Below are 22,519 nucleotides of genomic sequence, written 5' to 3'. Positions count from 1 at the left end.
CTCTTCAGTATCTTAAGAACATTCTCGTACCAAGTTTTTACTGTTGTTTTGAGTTATCCATCAGAAAAAAACACTTGTATGTGGGTTCAAGCTAATGGGAATTCTTCATCAGCTGGCTAGTTACTACACTGGGTGTTCAGGATCTAAGGACAATCCTGAGCCTTTCTCAAGATGGGAATTTACACACACACACACACACAGAGAGAGAGAGAGAGAGAGAGAGAGAGAGAGAGAGAGAGAGAGAGAGAGAGAGAGAGAGAAACACATTCTTGATTGACACACTCCAGTTAGAGAGAAAAGTTAGCCAGAACCAGAACCACAGAAGCAAAAAAAATCAAGGTTTAGAAACTTCCCCAGAGCTATGTGAATTTTTCTGGATTATGTACTCATTTTTGTTTTGGTAGGTAGTGCTGCCTTCCATGGCCAGAATGATCCTTCCATCATTTCTTCAGTTGTGCTAAGGTCTGGGGTTCTGTTTCATTGTATTTTGTTTGTTTGTTTGTTTTTTTTTATGCTCACTGGCAGAATCTTTACTAAGGTCAATTGCTCTATTATTGAGTGTTTTTTAAAAAATCAAATTTATATTTGAGAAGTCCCTTCTTGTTTCAAACCATCTTAGAATCCAGTCCCATTTAGTCTTCTGTAGGAGGCTCCTCGTACTTCATATGTAACTTCTTACTAATATGTGTTGGCGAACTCCTATAGTACCCCTGAAATAGGTCAATTTCTGTTACAATAAAATAGGTGTTTTCCTGACCATGTGACATTAAGGTATGGTATTGGACAGAAGAGCTTTATACAATTCATTTTGATAAAGTATGTTTTCTTGCAAGGAGAAAAAAATCATAGCCATCATCCTTGATCTGGGAGATTGATAACCTTTAGCAGAGTGATGTAAGGTGCTTTTGAAGGTTAAGGCATAAAGAACAATCTAGAAGATTAAGTTTCAATTGCATAAAAACAGAGATGTCCCTATGTTAAGACCCCTGGTCCCACTCATCTTAGCTGTGACTCTCATTTCACACAGAACAACTTCCAGGACTGAGAATTAAATCTTCTCTAACATATTCTTCATAAAAAGGTTAAGATGTGAGCTCCATTCTCAGCTTGCGGAGCCCTCCCCTTGTGGGAGATAAGAATCTCTTTATATGCTGCCAAGGTTTTCACACTTAAAGTTTAATTGGAGAGTAATCAACCTCAGAATTTTATTGGCTTTTTTTTCCCTTCCAGAACATTGAATAACCCATCCAATTCTTCAGTCCTTGAGAATATTTTCTTAGCTGAAACACTGCACCTGTCAGTTAAATTTCCACTGTTTCTAAAGATTTTGTAATCATCTCCTCTGTGTCTAGGAATCACCAGTGCTCAGCTCCTTGTGCCACTGCTGAGGGATTGCTCGTTGACAGGCAGTCAGAGGGTCACCGGGCTGTAGCTTTTTCAAAGTCTGTTTCCTTGAACCCTTTCTGCCAAAAGCTCTTTCAGACTTCCAGAGAACTGACTCTGATGTGGAGATTTGCATGCAAGATATGTAGTGGGGATTACTTTTGAAATCAGCATCAGGGGATATTCAACAAACAGAAGAGAAGGAAAGGGAAGATATTCAACTCTGATGTGCTTTCCACCAAGCTGCGGCAGAAGCCACACTGAGGTCTAGAGAGCCCAAAAGCCTCTCCGCTTTGTTCTTATTCTAGGCAAGGGGGACCAGCTCCTTTCACTTCGTCATTTACCATTCATCAGACACAGCCTACCCTAGGGAGAAATCAGTGTTAGTCACAGCAGACTTCTTCAAGCCCTGAAAACTCCCCGCTAAGAGATTGCCTTCAGCTTCCTGCAACTGCAAACCTCGTTCAGGATGGTTCCAGAAAGACTGAGTAGGCAGGCACGGTCCACTGTGACATCTGCTACTTAAGTTTTCAGAGCAATTTTAGAAATGCCACCAAAATTATGATAACCCTTCCTAGTGTTCATTTGTCCATTTGTTTGGTCAATTGTAAAAGTGAAATGTATAAAGTGAAATTAAACCTGACATTATGTCCCAGAAACTTTCACTGAGAACAGCCACATTACTTAGCTTTTCACATGTCAGTGCTTTTCCTGAGGTAAAGCAGTGATACTAGCCGTGCTCCAACCTGCAGCGAGGCCAGGTGGTAAGGGTTCAAAGCCACAGTCGTTCTGCTCTCTGAAACAACACTATTTCCCATGACTTTACATTGTATCAATAGCTTCCGTAGATCAAGTACTAAACTGGGGTCTCAGGCTTAGCATGCAAATCACTTTGGCTTGAAGCAGTCAGTTCTGCCCAGCATTCGGACTTGATGATTAAGATAGGTTCAAAGCGGTCAGTTCTGCCCAGCATTTGGACGTGATGACTAAGTGCTTAGTAGTCACCTTTCTTGTTTTAATAACACAGAAGCAATAGTCAAAAAGCTATTTCTACCCTTTTACATAGTTTTTGATTTGATTAAAAAATAATGCTTCATGATATGTAGTTCTGAGTTTTCACAAATAAATATTTATATAAGCAACACAAATAAGTAAATCAAACACTAAATTTATTGTGCTTCTTGGATGCTTTCCGCATCTGCATGTGGCTTGGGATGGGCCAGAGGTGTGCACAGTTCACACAGTGTGAGGGGAGCAATTGTTTGTCTCCTCTCCAGGTATGAGATTACAAGATCTCGAAGTTCCCCTTTCCAAGTTTTTCTTGCAAGTCAAATGGATAGAGGGTAGATAGATAGATAGATAGATAGATAGATAGATAGATAGATAGATAGATAGATAGATGATAAAACAACATTTTAATCCTTCATATTGTTGCATGGTTTCATATGCAGAACTTAATGTCTTAAGGAAAAACAGAGAAAACAATCACCGAAATTCCTTCAATAGTCTTGAGTGATGATTTGTTTTGCTTTTTTATATAAAGACCCATTTTGTCTTTACACAGAAAATGGCTTTCTTTGTAGTTTCGGATGCCCAAATCAACACTGTTGTACTACATAGATCTCTCAGCCCTGGGGAGGAGTTGTTGAGGTGGGATTGCTGGAGTTAGCTGGAGAAAAATCTCCAGGAAGAAGGAAGGGTTTCCCATGGGTATTTCGGTGCTCTTGTCTTTAAGTGTCTCAAGTGTACTTGCCCACTTCAAGGATAGAAAAGGGGAAGTAGAATGTTAGATTTAACTTTCCTTCAAAAATATATTTCCAAAATTACCAGCTGCACTCCAAATGGACAGGAGAGTGCTTCCTTTACAAGTAATAAGTATTCTCAATTCTCTGTCTACCCAAGTTCACTGTTGGCAACATCTCTATAGCCTGATTTTAAAATTCCCTGGCATGGCCCAGTATGGCCTCTATAACCATGAGAAATATAGTGTCTTAGTTAAGACACCATTATCATGGCAATGATTATAAAGGCAAATCTTTAATTGGGGCTGACTTACAGTTCAGAGGTTTAGTCTATTATCATAATGGCAGGAAGCATGCTGACATGCAGGTAGACATGGTGCTGGAGAAGGAGCTAAATGTTCTATATTGAATCAGCAGGAAGAGACTGAGACATACTAGGCCTGGCTTGAGCTTCTGAGACCTTAGGGCCACCCCTTGTGATAGATTTTCTCCATCAACACCACACCTACTGCAATAAGGCCACACGTCCTAATAGTGCCTCTCTCTATGGGTCTATGGGGGTAATTCTATTTAAACAACAACATACAGGGAGCCTTCTGGGAAGAATTCTGAACCTTTCAGTTACTGATTTAGAAAGCTATTGTTCCTCTCTTTCTCATTTGCCACATCTGAACTTTGGGATTTGCTTCTGTTTTTTCACATATACACTTTCATACATGTTTAAATGTTTGGTATATTTTGTTGTAAATACAACTGACCAAGAAACTATTTTAATGTGATAGCATACAGACATATAGACTGTTTAATGAAGTTAATTAAAATGTGTCATATTATAGTATACCTAAATAAGGAATGCAATTAAATTAGTTTGCAAATGTCACCGTTTGCTGGGAATATGTCATGAGCTAAAGGTGAAGGCGTGATAAATGAGCTTAGAGGAAGCATTTAATTTCCTGCCAGACTATTCTAAGTTCTTGTACGTGTCTTTTGTCAGATCGTTTTTTGTTATCTCACAAAGTCTCATGTTTCATTCTGAATAAAACTACCCCTTGCTCCTTTAACCTAAAGTTTTTAACTTGGACATCATCCTTTGACACACCAGACAGGAGTAACCCAGCTTCTTGCTGCAAACAGTAGTGAGAGAGCCATTTACACCGACAAAACTAGACATAAACATGGTGGGATTTTTACCACTGTGTGTGTGACAGCTCACACAGTCACAGAGAAGAAATACATTTACAGCAGAAGGTCCAACATAATTCTGAAAGAAATACAACATGGAACAAAAAGGACTATTTGAACTTAGTCACTGAAGTCGAACTACAGATGCTGAAATTGTTAGGTCAAATTATTTTGTCTTATGTCTCTGTTGTAGCTGCCTCTAAAGTGCTCACTGCCCTCAGGCTTCCTGTTCACTAACAGTTGGACTTAGCATCTTAGGTCTGAACACTACTCCAAGCTATGAAATTGCTGATCTTTGGTACCGAGAAAAAGTAAATACTTTAAATCTTTAGTGTTTATTTGGTGCAGAGGCTAAAGTTTACTACTGGGTGGCAGGTAGATAGGGAAAAATTGTCTCTATTGGTGACCTGTGTTTCTTTTGATTATTGACATAAAGAATGTTTTTCTGATTCCTTCTTACATTTTATCATTTAATAGAGACTGTGAACACACTCTAGGGTACGGGGATCATCTCTGAGATCATACAGGGATCATAATGTGAGAACTTTAAAGCTAAACAAGGAAGGGAAAGTGACACTGGAGCTGGCTTCTGTAGTAGGAAGTCATGAGAGCGGATTTGTCTCCTGGCAGGAGAACTTCTGGAGTCTAGATCACAACATAGGATAAGAACCTGTTAAGGAACCTCCAGGGGTAAAATGGAATCTGAGGGTCTCTTATTGTGTCCAGGTAAAGTCACTACTCTGAAGAGCTGCAGTTCTGACCAAAGAGCTCTAAAGGTCAGCAACAATTTATCACCTTAGGGAAATACAGTGTCAACCTCAACTATGGTCGGCTGGTGTTGACTGAGTTTTTTTCTAGGTTGATTGAAGAAGAGATGCTCTAAGTGACTGATATAGTTTGGAAACTATATTTACAGCAATTGACTGGGCAGGGGTTGGCCTCTGCCTTAGGGTTAGTGGTCCTGGCCACTATGAAAAAGCAATCAGTGTAAAGCCATTTTCAGCCAATGTACATGTGTCATGTTTAACCCGTTCACACAATCGTCATTCTCCAAAGATTTTAGCTAAGAAAAAAGTAGAGAAGTTGTTCATCTTAGCAAAACCTTCTTTCAGAAGCCCAAGCATCCTCCCTTGTTCTAAAGAAAATCTGTAAAGGAATTTACTCCTCCAGTGATATTTTAGGATCTCTCAAGGGGATGCATTCTGGATAGACTCTTTTCTGTCACTCATCCCAATCCCAGGCTGGTTCATTCCACTATCACCTCCCCAAGGAGTGACTTGTTGAGTGCTGGTCTGGTGAGTGTGGTATAAGTCACTGCTATGAAAAAGAAGATAAGAGCCACATGGCATTCATAAGCAGAATAGTTTTAGAGAGATTAAAATAATCAGAGTTTATAAGTGGACTAGTTTAGAGAATAAAGACAGAACACTGCATGGATATTAGTTCTGCATATAAATTATAAAGATACATTACTTATATTTTTATTAAGTATTTTTTAAAGTGCCTTAGATGAGAAATTCTGTTATATATATTTTATTTAAAAATATTAGATAACAAAATCATTCTTTTTTTAAAATATTTATTTATTTATTTATTTATTTATTATGTATACAATATTCTGTCTGTGTGTATGTCTGCAGGCCAGAAGAGGGCACCAGACCTCATTCCAGATGGTTGTGAGCCACCATGTGGTTGCCGGGAATTGAACTCAGGACCTTTGGAAGAGCAGGCAATGCTCTTAACCACTGAGCCATCTCTCCAGCCTCCAGCCCCCTCAAAATCATTCTTGTGGCAATTTTGCATACTGTATATTTCTGAATACTAGTAAACATATTTTAAATATGTAGATTATTAAGTATATTATCAGAGATTAATATGCTAATATTTTGGGATCCTGTTATTTTCTTCTTATTTTCATGTGTACCTTCATGTGGTATGCATTCAAGTGTATATATATATATATATATATAAGCCATAAGTAGGAGCATGTATGTGTTGGTGGTGAGCTCTTCTATACAGGCATGTGCGGGCCTGAGGTGGATATTGGGAATCTCCCTTGAGCTCTCTTCCAAATTATTCATTATTATTCATTGATTCAGGGGTTCCTGACTCCAGAGCTCATAGCCCCTGCTGGTCTTCATAGCCAGCCTGATCTACATACATTTCCCATCCCTACCCTCTGAGGCTGGAATTACACTGGAGTCGCAACAACAATCTCAGTTATGCAGATTTGAATGTTTAATCTGTTGCTAAAGTGGTAAGCGCTTTAACTGCTGATCATCCCTCTAGTTTCTGAGGCTAGATTTTTAATTAAATAGAAAATACTGATTTTAAACATTTTTTAAAAGGTTTATTTATGTGTTTGTGAAGTTTGTGTGTGTATAAACATAAATGTACAGATAGAGGTCCCATAATAGATATCTTCCTGCTTGGTCTATTAGCTCTAGCTTCTTATTAACTAGCTCTTACATGCGAAACTAACCCATCTCCATTAATCTGTGCGTCACCACGAGGTCATGGCCTACTGGCAAAATGTCAGCAAGCTCCAGCAGAGGCATGTGTCCCTGGCGGCTCCATGACTTCTCCTAGACTCCGCCCACTCTCTCCTCCTGTATCTGCTTGTAACTCCCACCTTGTCCTATAATGCTAAGGCACTGACCAAAATAGATTTATTCATTAGCCAATAAAAGCAACACATATACAGAAGGACTTCCCATATCATTGAAAGAAACTTTTAATCTCAGGGTCATGGGTTTGAGCCCATGTTGGGTGCCAAATTGTTGAGGGAGGCTGCACTTTCATTTCCCGACATCCCTGACTCAAAATAATCATACAGAAACTGTACTAAATTCTCCAACATTGTGTAATCCTTTTCATTAAATATCTTCATTAGAGTTAACGGTTGTAATCATCAAACAGAGGCTATACTAAGCTGTTTTTAGATTTCCTCTGTCAACTAAATTAATTTAAAACATTCAGCTTTAGCCTCACGCTGACTGTTTGAATAAGGGCTAAAAGCAGTCACTTTCTTTATCAAATGTCACAAGAAAAATCTCTAGGCAACACATTAAAATTCTTCTCTTCTGAAACCTCTTAAGGAAACTCCTGACAGTTTAAATATCTCTGAGCACCTCTATCTTCCATGCTACTACTAGTATGGCCCATTGAGCAATGCTTAAAGGAGTCCACTGCTTTCACAACCCAAACTACCAAAGACCAAATTCCTCCAAACACACACATGGTCAAGCTTATCAAAATACCCCAGTCCTGGTACCAACTTTGGTCTTAGTCAGGGTTTTCTATTGCTGTGAAAAGTCACCATGACCATAGCAACTCTTATGAGGAAAGCATTTAATTAAGAGGCTCCCCTACAGCTTCAGAGGTTCTGTCATAGCAGAAAGCATGGCAGGTTTCAGGCAGACATGTTTCTGGAGGAAAGTCCTGCATCTTATAGGCAACAGTAAGTCAACTGGACACCCTTGGAGTGTTTCTGAGCATAAGAAACCTCAAAGCCTACCTTCACAGTGACACATTTCCTTCAATAAGGCCACATCCACTTTATCAAAACCACATCTCCTAATTGTGCCACTTCTTATGGGATTATGGGGGCCACAATCCAATTGTGGGTGTCCTAAAAGTAGGAACAGGGATTGTCTCTGATTCTTTTACTGAATTTTAGAATCCTACTTTTCATACTGGGTCATCTTGCCCAGCCTTAATACATGGGGAAGTGCTTAGTCTTTAATGCAATTTGATATGCTATGTTTTGTTGATACTCATAGAGACATCTGACCTTTCCTAAACAGAAACAGATGACAAGTGATTTGGGAGGGGTGGGAACAACGTGGAGGAAACTGACTGTTATGTCAAATAAATAAGATAATAAATTAATTTATAAAAAAGAAATAAATGTCAAGCTAAAGCAGTTTGCTGTAATATCCATATATGAACAGATTTTTATTTTGCAGAAGTACTTCACATTTGAAGTTAAGTCCTGACTGAGAACCACTAGCATCATCATTGAGACAGCCACTGGCCTTATCTTGATGTCTAAAGGCAACCATATAACTTACAATAAAATGATTTCCTAGGCATTATACCTGTGTGATATTAGACAAGTCATTAAATGATCCTTTCTTCTCTTTAAAGAATGAACAATGGTGATTATAGTAGAATATATTGTCAAAGTCTTAACAAAATTAAAGCAGTGATTGTTTTGATTGTTTTTATGTTAACTTGATACAAGCTAGTGCCATTTGAGAAGAGAGACTCTCAATTAAGAAAACACCTGCATAATATTTACCTATAACCACATCTATAGGGCACTTTAGTGAGTGAAGTTTGATGTGGGAGAGCCCAGCTCAATGTGGACAGTGCAATTCTTTCACTGATGGTCCTGGGTGTTACAAAAAAGCAGACCAAGCAAGCCATGAGAAGCAAAAGAGTAAGCAGTATCCCTCCATGGCCTCTCATCAGTTCCTGGCTTTAGTTCCTTCCCTGACTTACTGTACCTCAGTGATGGACTATGAGTGTAACATGAAATAAAACCTTCCTTCTCAAGTCATTGTTTATGGTGTAAAGCTGCCTTGGGGACCAGACTCCAGTCTGCACCAGGAAAGGTAGAGAAAATCCACGAATGCAGTGATAACTTAGGTAAAATTCTTATCTCTCTAAAGGCTAGACTTTTCTATCTGATGGGAACAAAGGGAAACACAGATACTTTCTGATGATAACTTTCTCTTTCCTCCATCTTGAAAAATTGCTCCCTGAATTTCTGCCCTCTCTCTGCCCGCCACCGCTGCCTTTCATCTCAGCTCCCTCACTCTGCACCACCACCCCTCTGTCCTGCCTCTGCTCTCTCACGGCCAAGCTCCAGACAATTATAAAGTTTCAGGGCCCCACCCATTCTCAAATCCCAGGAGAAGTCACGTAGTTTCTCTTAGGCTAGGAATATCACATTGGTCCATGCATATAGCTCTAAGTTGATGAGGGTTCTCAGACACTAAACAATCGTCTGGAGGTTGGGGGTACGTGCTGGCTAAGGTTGCTGCAAACTCTGACCTTGAATCAGCAATAAGCATCACCTTGGAAAATGACCTCATGTATTTGTCTCTAAGAGCAACCAGATATTGCCTAAAGGGGCAACCAGCCTGTTTTGAATCTCCCCTGAAGTCTAAAGTTAGTTGTCTGTGTAAAAGGCTATCTTTGTGACTGGGAATCCTATGTCAGTCTGAGCAATGAATATCCTAGTATTATTTCCACTTATCAAACTATACAGCCTAAGCAGAAATCATCCATCTGACCATTCACAGCTCCATGTGTGCCCACCAAGCATAAAACACACCACCCAAGGGCTGTGGAAAGAGCCCCACAGCTGTTCTTATTAGGGAAGTATAGTAGTGGCACTGGAGAAAGTTACAGAGAACAACCATTCATCCAGTCAATAAACCCATGTCTTTGCCAACCTACCTCCCAGGTAGGTTGACTTGTTAAACCCTAGTTGTTACTGCTGTACTTTGCCACAACCCTTTTCAATGGTGTTTGCCACCCATTAAATAGAAATTTAACTAAGACGTAAATGCAAGAAGAAAGAGTTAGTAAGTTTTTTGACAAAGAAAGTGCTACAAATGTGATCTACCCAGATTAGGTAAACAACAGCACAGTGAGCAAACCCAGTTATGGAACTGTATAAGCCACAGGGTCCTCATCAAGGTTATCTGGAGGTATCACATAGTGAGTCTTGTGAGGACACAACCATTATGTTCTTCAGCTACACTTAGACATAAGGGCTTCTCTGTTTATTTGATAAGGAAAGTACAATCAAAAGCGTCAAGACAAATCAGAGATTCTACCGAATATCGGAATACTCTGTAAGTAACATAGACACAGAAAACCTTTTAAGATTTTAAAGTCATAGAATTCAAACTTTTAAAAATCTAATAACATATTGTGATCATATATTTGAGGGGAAGCAGATGTTTTAGTTTGAATTTTAGAGAATATATATATATATATCTTTCAGTCAAAAATTTAAGGATAACAAGTAACTTTATTAAACGGAGTTTGCCTAGCTTTTTAAGTAGCTAAGTATATTGAAAGAATTAATTTTTAAAGAAATATTCTAAAAAAGAGAGAAGAAATTCTATTCTTTCTCATTAAAACATATAAAATTACTACTCAATTTTGGTTTAAGAGAACTTTTAGAATTATATATGGTCATGTATGTGTGTATGATTACCCAACATGATAATTATTTTAATGTAATTTAGTATGATTTGTAAAAATCACACCAGAACTAAAAAGAATTTAACAGTCAGTAGGTTAGCTTAATTCTTTATGAAGTGCAGTGCACTGTGGTTCAGTGAATGACTATTAATTAAGACATTTGTTCAATTGGCATGTTTCAGCTTCCAGTAAGGTATGCAAATTAAGCAAAATGTGCTTTCTTATTAATGAATATGATAAGCAAAAAACTTTTCCTTCCAGTTAATTTACTTCATAATGAATAGAATAATACAGTATTTTTTTTCAGTTAGTTTTTTTTATCATTCTACTTATACTTGCTTTCCCATATGCATTTTAAATATGTTAATAATATATATATTACAAAATGTCAGACTCACTCTTCCGTGGAAAAAGAACAAATATCCTCTGAGAGCTAAATCTAAAGAGGCTATTGAGACTTAAAGCAGGAAGAAGTATGCGTTGTGGGACCTCCTTCAGGCGTAAGGAAGAGTTCTGCAACAGGTAACCAGATGTGTTCCTCCAGGGAAACCGAGAAAAATTTGATAGACTTCAGAGATAAGGACCATTTCCCAAAGAACAAGTGCTATATGATTCCACTTATATGAACTATTGAGACCAGGGGAATTCAAAGAACAGAGGACACTAGATACAGGAGAGAGGACATGGGAATGATGATACTGTTTGTCTACTAATAATTTGCCTTGAACAGGGAAAAGGAAGACAGGAAAAAGAAAGGCCAAGTATGTCTGCCATAAAGGTTACCCAAGATAATATGACTTAGGTGTAAAAGGCAAAGTTTAGATTTGTTTATACTTCATATTTTTACTTTATACACACACACACACACACACATATTGCAACAATATATTTTTATCAAACCTAAAATTATTGAATATACCCATCCTAAAATGTACCCTCATTTCACTCCTCACCTTGGATAGTAAAATGGCACATGTGTTTCATGAGTTGTTTGGGAAATTTGAAGAGAGACTCAAAAATGTTAAGTAATAATGAGCTCAGCCTTCTGTGTCTCTGCAGCATCAGTGCAGTGATGTGCAGCTGTTAGATAACTTACAGATAACATGCTGTGCTTGTAGTGAAATTGATTCTCAGTGAATGTGAAGGTACCGAAACAACCTAGGCAGACGGTACACCTTGAGTGTATTATGTGTGTGTCTGGGGGGGGGGGGGTACAAATCTATTTCCAAAATGAAAACAGTGTTAGCCTGTTTCCTAGTTCGATTTCCATTGCTATAAGAAAGTTCCCTAAGAAAAAGCAACTTAGGCTACAAAATGTTTATGTTAGTTCACGATTTCAGGTAATTTCCCACTATTTCATGGCAGGTACAGCATCAGAGCTTGAGACATCTGGTCATATTGCATCGGCAGTCAAGACCAGAAGGAAATGGATGCATTCAAGTTCCCTCGTGCACAACATTGTTTTTCGACTCTTCTTTACCCACACAGGGCTGGGTCCCCTGTGTAAATTAAGACAATTTCCCACAGACATGCCCACAGGCCACGCAGAGCACAGACATTCTCACTTAGCCCTCTCTTCCTGGATGGTTCTGGGTTCTGCCAAACTGACAAATAAATCTATCCCTTTCAGCACAACAGTTGTGTGGGGCCATGCTCTGACAACACGAAATAGTGGCAAATAGAATAGGTCACCCTAAAATGAACTTCTATGGTGTTCCTTGAATAGGTTGATTTGAGAAACGTAAAATGCAGATGTAGCTCTAAAAAGTAGGACTTTTGTAAATGAAACTGACATCTAAAATATTTCATATATGTTATTAGAAAAAGAGTTACTTCAGATAACTCTCATCATCTGGGTTACTTTTTTCTCTAACAGTGGGACATTCTTTGTTTGCCTTGTATTTCTCCCTTTCCTATTACCACAATTTGCCTCTATTAGCTTGTCATGCCACCTCTATCTTCCTCTACTTTCAGTTTTGTGATTCAGGACAGAAGCAATCCTCATCTGGCTTTTGTTCTAGTCTCATGTTTGGGAGGATGCTCATGTGTACCTGCTTAGGTAACCTTTGTATGGGAAAGTTTCCTCTTGTTGGTGTGATTTCATGTTTGGGAGGATGCTCATGTGTACCTGCTTAGGTAACCTTTGTATGGGAAAGTTTCCTCTTGTTGGTGGGATTTCATGTTTGGGAGGATGCTCATGTGTACCTGCTTAGATAACCTTTGTATGGGAAAGTTTCCTCTTGTTGGTGTGATTTCATGTTTGGGAGGATGCTCATGTGTACCTGCTTAGGTAACCTTTGTATGGGAAAGTTTCCTCTTGTTGGTGGGATTTCATGTTTGGGAGGATGCTCATGTGTACCTGCTTAGGTAACCTTTGTATGGGAAAGTTTCCTCTTGTTGGTGGGATTTCATGTTTGGGAGGATGCTCATGTGTACCTGCTTAGGTAACCTTTATATGGGAAAGTTTCCTCTTGTTGGTGTGATCTTCTGTCCATTTACTTTGCAACCTAGTAAAAGAAACTTAAAAGACAGAGAGAAACCTCTTTGATTTCCCCACAACTGCATCTTCAGTTGGCATGGCTGCACATGTGTCAATAACCTGAAGCAGTGTCACTCTGCAACTATGACATAGTTAAGATAATCTTAGGTATGGATTTTCTCTACAGCAAATAATGCAATTGGTTTTGAGATTCCTTCATGGTACGATTTTGCCATGACTAAAAACTTGCTAATTCAAAGTTGATATGATTTTTAATTATTTAAATTATATGTTTGTTTGCATTACTGTTTAAATGGAGAAATTATTTTATCTGGTTATGTAAATATGCATTATTGTGCCATGGGAATGGCTGATAATTTGTTGACAGTCAGACCTATAGCCTCTCTCTTTTATTGCAAACATTAAGAGTGACACAATTCTAATGTAGAAAGTGAATAATAGTTAGATTTTCAATGATTTTCCCTTTGTCTTATTGTGGCTTGAGAAAACTTGATGAAGGAGTGGAGGGAAAGTATTTTTTTATAATACTTATTTTCTAGGAATACTTGAAAAATATAGAAAAATAAAATGTTTTGGGCTATTATTTTCCTATAGTTTAAGGTGATAGGATGTGTCAGCACAGTTTGTTTTGTATATATCTTCATGTTTTATCACATGTTTGGGGGTATGGTAGATACTTTATCTACCATACAACTAAATTCTTCTTGTGCACTTTGCCTATTTTCATTTTTGCAGCCTTTTATTACTTTTTTTGTTTTCAGAGGAACATATTCATAGCTTCCTTTGGATAGCTGGGGCAGGAGACGATCTACCTGCTAACTCTAAAGCTATAAGTTCTTGGAGCTTGTCTTCACTGCCGCTGAACAGGAAACCCTTAGCAAGTAATAACAATCAGGGCAGAATATGAAGACTTACCTCCTTTGCTTTAAGCCAAGACAAACATTGGGGCATGATTCAAATGCATGATCAGGCTGAAACTATTCTTCCAGACTTTGCCAGATGGTGTTTATACTTCACTTCTTCCGTTTTCTGTTACCCAGTTCTATTATTATCTGTTCCTTTGGGTGTCATTGTCATTATGAATTTGAAAGTCTGAGATGGGAAAGTTTTAAGACTGTTAGTACAAAAGGCCAATAAATGGATAGATAGATATAGACAGACAGACCAACAGACACATAGATAGACAGACAGGCAGGCAGATAAACAGACAGATGATAGATAGATAAGAGTAGTTTACCTACAAAGAACAATAAAAGTCATCTTTGTATCATTACTGGAAGACAGCCTTGATTTTTTTATTTGTTTTGTTTTTTCTATGAAGGGACACCATTACCACAGCAGTTCTTACAAAGAAAATATTTAATTGAGGAGAAGGCTTACGATTTCAGAGATTTTTCCATTATCATCGTGATGGAGAGCATGGTAGCTTACAGGGAGACATAGTAAAGGCTGCCACATCTTGACCAGAAGGCAGCAGGAAATCAACTGAGTGTCACACTGAGAGAAGCCTGAGAAAAAGAGCCTACTCAAAGCCCACCCCCACAGTCACACATTTCCTCCATCAAGGCAACATCACTTATTAGTACCTCTCCCCTTGGGGGTCATTTTCTTCCAAACCACAACACCTGGTCTTCCCTAATTCTCTCTGTCTCTCTGTGTCTGTCCTCTGTCTCTCTCTCTGTCTCTGTGTGGTGCATGATCTGATATTGTGAGCATTTCTTTGTACAATAATTCAGCACAGCTAATTTGGGAGTTTTCACTTGATTTCTTACAAGACTTCTTTGCACAGTTGTTTGATTTCCTCAGAGAAAGCAATTCATGAGACAAGGGCAGATTCTATCCTGTTTTCCCCTTCTTAATCTCTGTTGTCTTATACCATAACAATGTATTGGTAGTGAATATTACGGCCAGCATCGATATGAATGCACATGCAGAGAAATGACCCATTGAGAATCATCTTTAAATATATATTTAACCAAATGAATATTGTATGGAAAGCTTGGAACACTCACCTTGTTCGAAAAAGACTTAGGTCACTAGGCTGAGAGTCTTTGCTGAGCCTTGCTTCCCTTTACCAGTGAGGTAATTCAGGTCCAGTGTACCATATTCAAACCTTCAGATGTCTGCAGGTAGTACTTAACGTTGTGCTGAGACAGTGCTTCTTCCTCGCCCAGCACAGTGCCAGTCGAGCGGAAACCAGGGAAGCACCAGGTCTCAGTTTCTAAGGGACATCATGTAGTAATAGTCAGTCATAGTGAGTACAAAAGCATCTCTAAAGCTTGGGTCATAATTTTGTCATGGAATGAGTATATATAAGTCATACAGTCTTTCCCTCTATGTCCATTACATCCTACAAGTATTTGGAAATTTGACAATCTAATTCCTACAGTCAGTAAAATATTTGTATTCTAAAGTGTATTGAAAATGGGACTGCTTATTGCCTCAAAAAGCCTGATGCAGTTGCGAACAAAATTTGTCTTACAGATAGTTGTTTTGACCTCTGAGAGATTAAGTACTCCATCACGTTCACACACGATGCAAGTGGATAGAAGTGGTATTCATACCCCAGTACGTGGATTCCCTCTGTGCTCTTTCCACTTCACCAGGCTATCTTCAGTGTTTGCTTCCTTGAGAGGTTGAACTAAAATACAATTCCTGGAAATTCATCATTTTTTAATCTTCACTTTTCACCAGCAGATACATTTCTGGTTGTGATAACTATAATCTGCAGGCTGCTACATATTAATCCAAACTGACACTGACTTGTTTTCAGGTGTTCATTTATGCGGCGTGAATGAAGTCAGCTGTGGGAAAGTGACAGGAGAGAGAATTTCTTACGCCTCATTAGTGGAACATACAGCAGCAATCAATTGTCGCATTTAATAGTCACCACACATGTGAGATAGAGATTTATTTCACCAAAAGAATTAAACTTGAAAACAGCAGCAAAGAAACAAAAGACTGAAGGTAGTCATAGCAAAAAGCTACTAAAAGAATTGGGTTTTCAACAAGTTTTATAAAAGTCATATATATGTTTACACACACACTTACACACACAAACACACACACATATATATATACATACATACATATATAATCACTGGAAATATTCATATCTTCTACCATAATCTTAAAAATTCATCCATTTAAAAGCCTGTTTTTTTTTATTTTAAGTAAACGATTATTAGTTTGATTGGGAAATGTTTTAGACCTGATCATGCATTTGAACACTTGGTCCCCAGCTGTTGGAGCTGTTAAGGGAGACTGTTGACTCTTTTGAGTGTAGAGTTCAGGAGCAGGCCCAGGGACATAGAGAGTGAGGCTACAGGAACAAGCCTGCTTTGGCTTGAGTTTTCTGAGACCCCAGTCACAGATCTGTAGTAGACTCTATCACCACACATGGATCAGCAGCAGGCAGCTTTTCCCCACCATGAAACCGGGACCTGAAGCAAATCTTTCTTCCCCTAGTTTGTTTCTCTCGGGGATTTTACTGAAGAGATGTACAAAAGAACTAACAGAAATTCACTCCAAGTATTAATCATCAAGGCCTAGCCTTAAAACACATGGGAATAATACTTAAATGCTTCCCATGTGCCTCACAATATAATAGACATTTTCTTTCATTCCCTTTAAAAAAAGTTTTATTAAAAAATTTCTGCTTATAGTATATTTTGATCATATCTTTTTTTATCCCCCTAATCTTCCCAGGTCCTCCTCACCTCCCAATCCACCTGGCTTTATGTAAATTCTCTCTCTCCTCTCTTCTATATCTCTCACTCTGTGTCTCAGAAACAAAACAAAAAACAAAAAAAAGAAATATGAATATAGAACAAAGAAAACTGATCAGACAAAAATAACAAATCATATACACAAAAGCAATCATACAATATATAGGTCGGAAAACTTTTGAACACCCAGTCCTAAATAGAATGTCTCCAATGTTTCCAGCAAATCCCTCTCACTTAGGATCAGGGAACTTCATGGAAGAGGAGGCAGAAAAATGTTTATGAGCCAGAGGAGTTAGAGACCACCAAGGATTAATGATTTTATAAACTCACTGAGATTATGGTAGCATACAAAGGGCCTGTACAGGTTCAAACCATGTAGGATTCCAGCACAAGAGATCTGATCCCTAACTGAGGACCTATCTCCAATTAGCATATACTTGCAAACAGAAATTTATTTTCTTTTAATGGAATCTCACTACTGGGTATATTAACGACAGTAACGGTAGGCCCTATGCACAGCAGTAGATGAACAGTATAATAAGAACTCAATATGATTTTTTCAGACTTTTTCTCTCACATTGCTTCTTTGGACAGTGTGTGTGTTATGTGTGTGTGTGTTTCTAGTCTTCTGCTTGCATATTATAATTTCTTATTTTGTCTTTTTATGGGTTTTGTTTGTGTTTATATGTCTTTCTTGTGCCTTTTCTTTTCTTTTTCTTAGTTTTTTATTGTTTTTGTTTTGTTTTCTTGTTTTCTAAAGGGAGAGAGAAGAAAGGAATAGATTTGGATAGCTACAAGGGTAGATATGGGATGAGTTGACAGAGTTGAGTCCAAGATCAGAATATGTTGTCTAAATTGTTTATTTTCAACTATAAGATATGCTGGTGTAACAGTGCCACAAATGGTATGGGAATAAGTAGCTATTTTTTTTTATTGTATTTAAGGACCACATCACAAGATGGAATCCATTTGACACAGCTACGGTGGTTTAGAATCTAAGATAAGATAGGTCATGGGCATATTAGAAGTGCTAACTAATATTGTTCTGCTAACATAATAATGAATCCTAATCATATACCATTGACTTCTTTGTACTGTGTGTCTTATTTTAGTAGTTTTTATTTGTTTTTCTTTTTGAATCAGAGTTTCACTGTGCAGCCCTGGCTGAACAGTAATTCACTATGTAGAGCAGACTAACTGTAAATTCCCAAAGATCCATTCTCTGCCTCCTAAAAGGATGTAGTATAAAAGGTAAATGCCATAAGTTCACATCCATGTGCTTTAAATAATACTTAGGTCTTCTTTGCTATAACTATTTCTGTGACAAACAAAGCAAAGAGAAGACCACTGCATTTTATAATGTTTGTATACTTTTTCTATGTGGTAGAAATGAGTCAGAAATTCGAACAGTTTGGCTTCAGGATCCACTCCCATGTGTCACTGAAATGTTCTTCCCTTTCAGTTAGACTGTATTTATTTAAAAGATTTCATTATGTTTTACTGTGATTAGCATCCTACTATTCACACATTAGTAGATACTTTAAATCTATGAAATATTGTTTAAAATAATTGCCTTGCATTAAAGTCTAGATAATTGATAGGGCTCAGATTGACCTTGTCTAGGGTATGAACAAAATGAATACAAGATCTGCCAGTTCTCCATATTTTCTGTAAGACTTGAAAAGTCAAAAGTACCATTCTTATTGTCTTTTGTGGGGTTCTGCACATATAACATTTATGTGGTCATAAAGGAAACAGCTTTAGAATGTGAGGTAATAATGTTGATGAAGTTTGGGTCATGCTTTCTCAGAAAAGCAAGTAGAAACTTAAGCACCTGCTCTACTAAAATGTTTTAAGGAAGAGTCTTAGGAGGCCCAGGATCATAGAAAAGCATGATATTAAATGTTCATGTGTGTATATTGACATGCATGTATGTATGTGTATGTACTTTAATACCTCATGAACTATTTTCTTATTTAGAAGTGAGATTGGTTTACATAACACACAAACCCCACATATAACTTTTTTCTAAACTGCTTCTGCATAAATTGTTAAACCTTTAGGATGTTGCAACTACTGAAGTTGTACTTGTCTTCATTTGGGAATTGCTACTGTATAAATTAAGACACATTTAAAGAGAACACCAGTTTCTCCAATCCATTCATTCACTCAGTGCATTCTCATTAAGTGCCCCATTGTGATGGTCAAAGGTCTTTGTACTGGGAGGGTAGCAGTGAAGAGAGAAGATATGGACTCTTTTCTTATTTCTGCATATTCCACAGCAGGAAAGAAAATCTGCATTCAGAGTAAATGTATTTTAGAAACCAAGCCTTTATTAAAACATAATGTACATTAAGGTCTTCATGCATGCTAAAGTGAGAATAGTCAGACTTTAATGTTACAGGTCTCTCTCTGCAAGGGTTACTCAGGAGAGTTGGATCTCACCAGAGGGACCCATAGCAGAACAATAAAAGGAGATATTAGAGAAATAATATCCAAATGGATCATGTTGAATATCGGGCCTAAAGGAAAATCATTCAGGTGTCTTTACAGAAGAGGACCCTGTCTAGTGTATATTTTAATGAGAATATCTCCCTTCAGAAGAAATCAGAAGACCAAAATTTTAAACAATAAGAATACTAAAAATTTTTGTGAATATTCAAGAAACAATGACTAACTGAGATATGATGGTACTTATATATTCTGGGACAGAAGTTTTGAGTTTTCTTAACTATTGAGCTAAAATCTAGGTTTATGTGAGTAATCTTTAATGCTTCTGGGTATTTTATTGTTTTATATAATGATAATTAAGGTTAAGAATTTCTATTCTGAATAGATAGATAGATAGATAGATAGATAGATAGATAGATAGATAGATAGATAGATAGATGTATTTGTTGACATACAAAAGAGTTCCTCAATAGCCTGGAATGGAGTATAACAAAGGTTTATTTATATGGGGATAAACTCAGAGAAAGGGTAAGAATTCACAGTATCTGCATGCTCTGGGAACTGAAACCAAATCCAGCAACCAAGAGGCCTGCACACAGTTTTCATCTGCACTTATAGTACATGAGATCATGCTCAAAGTGGGCCAGTATCTTAAAGGCTATTGGCTGCAGGAATTCCCACAGCACCTCCCACTTTTGTCTACATAAGAATGTTCTAAGGCAAAGTTCTGCTGAAGGAGAAGGACATCAGATACTTACCTGTAGGCCACAGCCTCATGATGATATATAGTTTAATAGAAGTGGGTTAATTTAAGATGTAAGAACTAACTAGGAATACACCTAAGCTATTGGTCAAGTAGTGTTTTGATTAATATAGTTTCTGTTTTACTATTTGGGTCTGGGCAGCTGGGACATGAACAAGCAATCTCCAGTTACAAAATTTTGCCCACTTTCTGGGAAATGGATCCACATAAGACCTAAAAAACTTAAGAAAAAAAAAACAAGGCTTCTAGACCCACAAAAATGGAAGCCAAGCATAGCGTCTTGGTACCCTCAATTTTTTCAGATAGGCTCTGTTTGCTGGTGTTGAGTAGAGGTGCAGCTCCTTTAAGAGAAGACTTCCTGACTCAGCATTAGCAGCAAAAACTGCATGTAATCTTTGAGAGACAGCTTCTTGGTTCATGCTGTCAACATGAACTCTAGCTCTTTTGGAAGGCCCTGCACTTAAATGGAGTTTGTGACCAATGTGCTACTAGTTGCTTAATGGCAACACAGAACCACTACATGCCTAGAGCTGGGGAACTGGGGTAGTGAGCATGGCTTGCATCACGTTGGATGGGCAGAGCCAACAGGCAGGGCCACAGAGGTGGTGCTAGCCATGCTTACCTGCTTAGCATTAAAAACAAAAAAGGCTTTCCTGGTCAGAAAAGGATTTGAGAAACACAATGGGAGAGATTCAGACATAAAATACCTCTAAATGAGAAACAGTGTGTTTAAAAAATGTATATAGTCTAGGGAAAGGGAAGAAAAAGAGTGTAGACAGTTATAAGATTACAGTCTTTAAAGAGACAGTAAAAGTAATAAAAATAGAATACAGAGAGTCACAGATTAAAGAAAGAAAGGAAAATAAGCCATGTAAAGATGAAATGTACACTGAGAGTCTGGATTATGTATATTATTGTGTATTCTTCGAATTATTTGACTTCAGAGAGATATTTGATTCTGGGAACTTCTAAGTCAAACCAACATAAAGGTATCTTGACTTCAAAATTTGGGTCTAAGGATACATTGCTTTGGAAAAGAGGTTCTGCTTTTGTTTCTACAGGTAATGAGAACCTGTGGATTCTTTCCAGGCTAATGTTGTGACTTTTCATATATATATATATACAAATTTGTATACATACATATTTGTGTAGATAGATGATAGGCGAGATGAATAAAATAAAAGTATAAATTCATCTTGCAACTATGTTAAATATATTTCTAATGCCCTAGAAAAATGTCTTATATTCTTTTTCCTAATATCATTTCCTCACTTACTGCTGCACCCTACTTGTTCTTGTCTAGTCTGCAATATCTTTGTTCTACATTTTTTCCACAGGGATGATACCTTGTCATTATCCAGGGCTTTACTTAAACACAATTCTTTTGTTATTTCCCTTGTTGTGGCCACGTTTATTCCTTGCTCTTTATCTTTATTTCTTGCGTTGGTTTTTGTTTTTGTTACTACATTTGTTAGTACTTTTTCCTTTGTTGCTATTTTGAGACAGGGTGATACTGTGAACCCCAGACTGACCTAGAGCTCACACGAAGCCAAGACTGTCCTGAAATCATGTTTTCTCACTTCATCCTTTCAAGTCCTATGTTTATAAGTATGTGTTAAAACTTTCTTCATTTTGTTTGTGTGTGAGAATAATCCATTTATTTGTGAATTATACACTTTTGTTCACTAGCCACCATCATCTTTTGCTAGAAATAGTGATTATAAATTTAATTTTCTTGTCTCTAATCTGTCATATTTTGTCATAGTTCTGGAAGGAAATGAGTTACATACCCAAGTGTAGAATTTCATGTTGTTTTAGTAAAGGAACTGTTGATGAAGCTATTGAAATGCCTTTTGGAAAGTCACAGAAGAGGTTGCAGAAGTCAGGGGCTAGTAAAAGTAGGGGCTGTTTCCACTTTTCAGGAGTTACCAGCAGCCTAAGTGCCATCAGGAATTGTAGTGCTGATCTGTACAAGTGCTGGGAAAAATTAAAAATGCAACTCACCACCAAACCAGAGCACTTTTTAAAATGACAAAAAAGAAATATTTTCTAATTCTTCTGTAAACATTAAACTTTAAGGTGATATGTATCACAACCAATCTTTATAGAAACTGTAAAGACAGAAATCTCATCTTCTCATACATAATCAGGAAAATCCAACCATTATGTATACAGTCTCAAGAGAAACAATATCTAGCATTCATTATGAGTTCTTGACAACACTGCTTGTCAGAAATAGCTCATTGTGAATTCACCCAGGAACTGAGATAAAAATCTGTGTTAATTAGTGCTTTATGAAGGAATAATAAATTTCTCATGTTATTATGAGAAGTAAGACTTTTGTAACTTTTACTGAAATATTAACTAATGTCAGGCTTATTTCAGCTCACAGAATTCTGATAATATGGCATTGTTCTTTCTGGACTACATTTTGAAGAAAGGCTTTCTATGTCCTTAAAGAGGATATATTTTGAGGCGGAGCTGGCAAGAGGCTAATCTGACTCATATAAAAGATTTACATACATTGAAGAAAGAGAACAAACAT

This window comes from Microtus pennsylvanicus, chromosome 14 (assembly GCF_037038515.1).
Source record: "Microtus pennsylvanicus isolate mMicPen1 chromosome 14, mMicPen1.hap1, whole genome shotgun sequence".
Lineage (NCBI taxonomy): Eukaryota > Metazoa > Chordata > Mammalia > Rodentia > Cricetidae > Microtus > Microtus pennsylvanicus.
The sequence above is the reverse complement of the archived record's forward strand: the minus strand, read 5'-3'. Positions refer to the sequence as shown.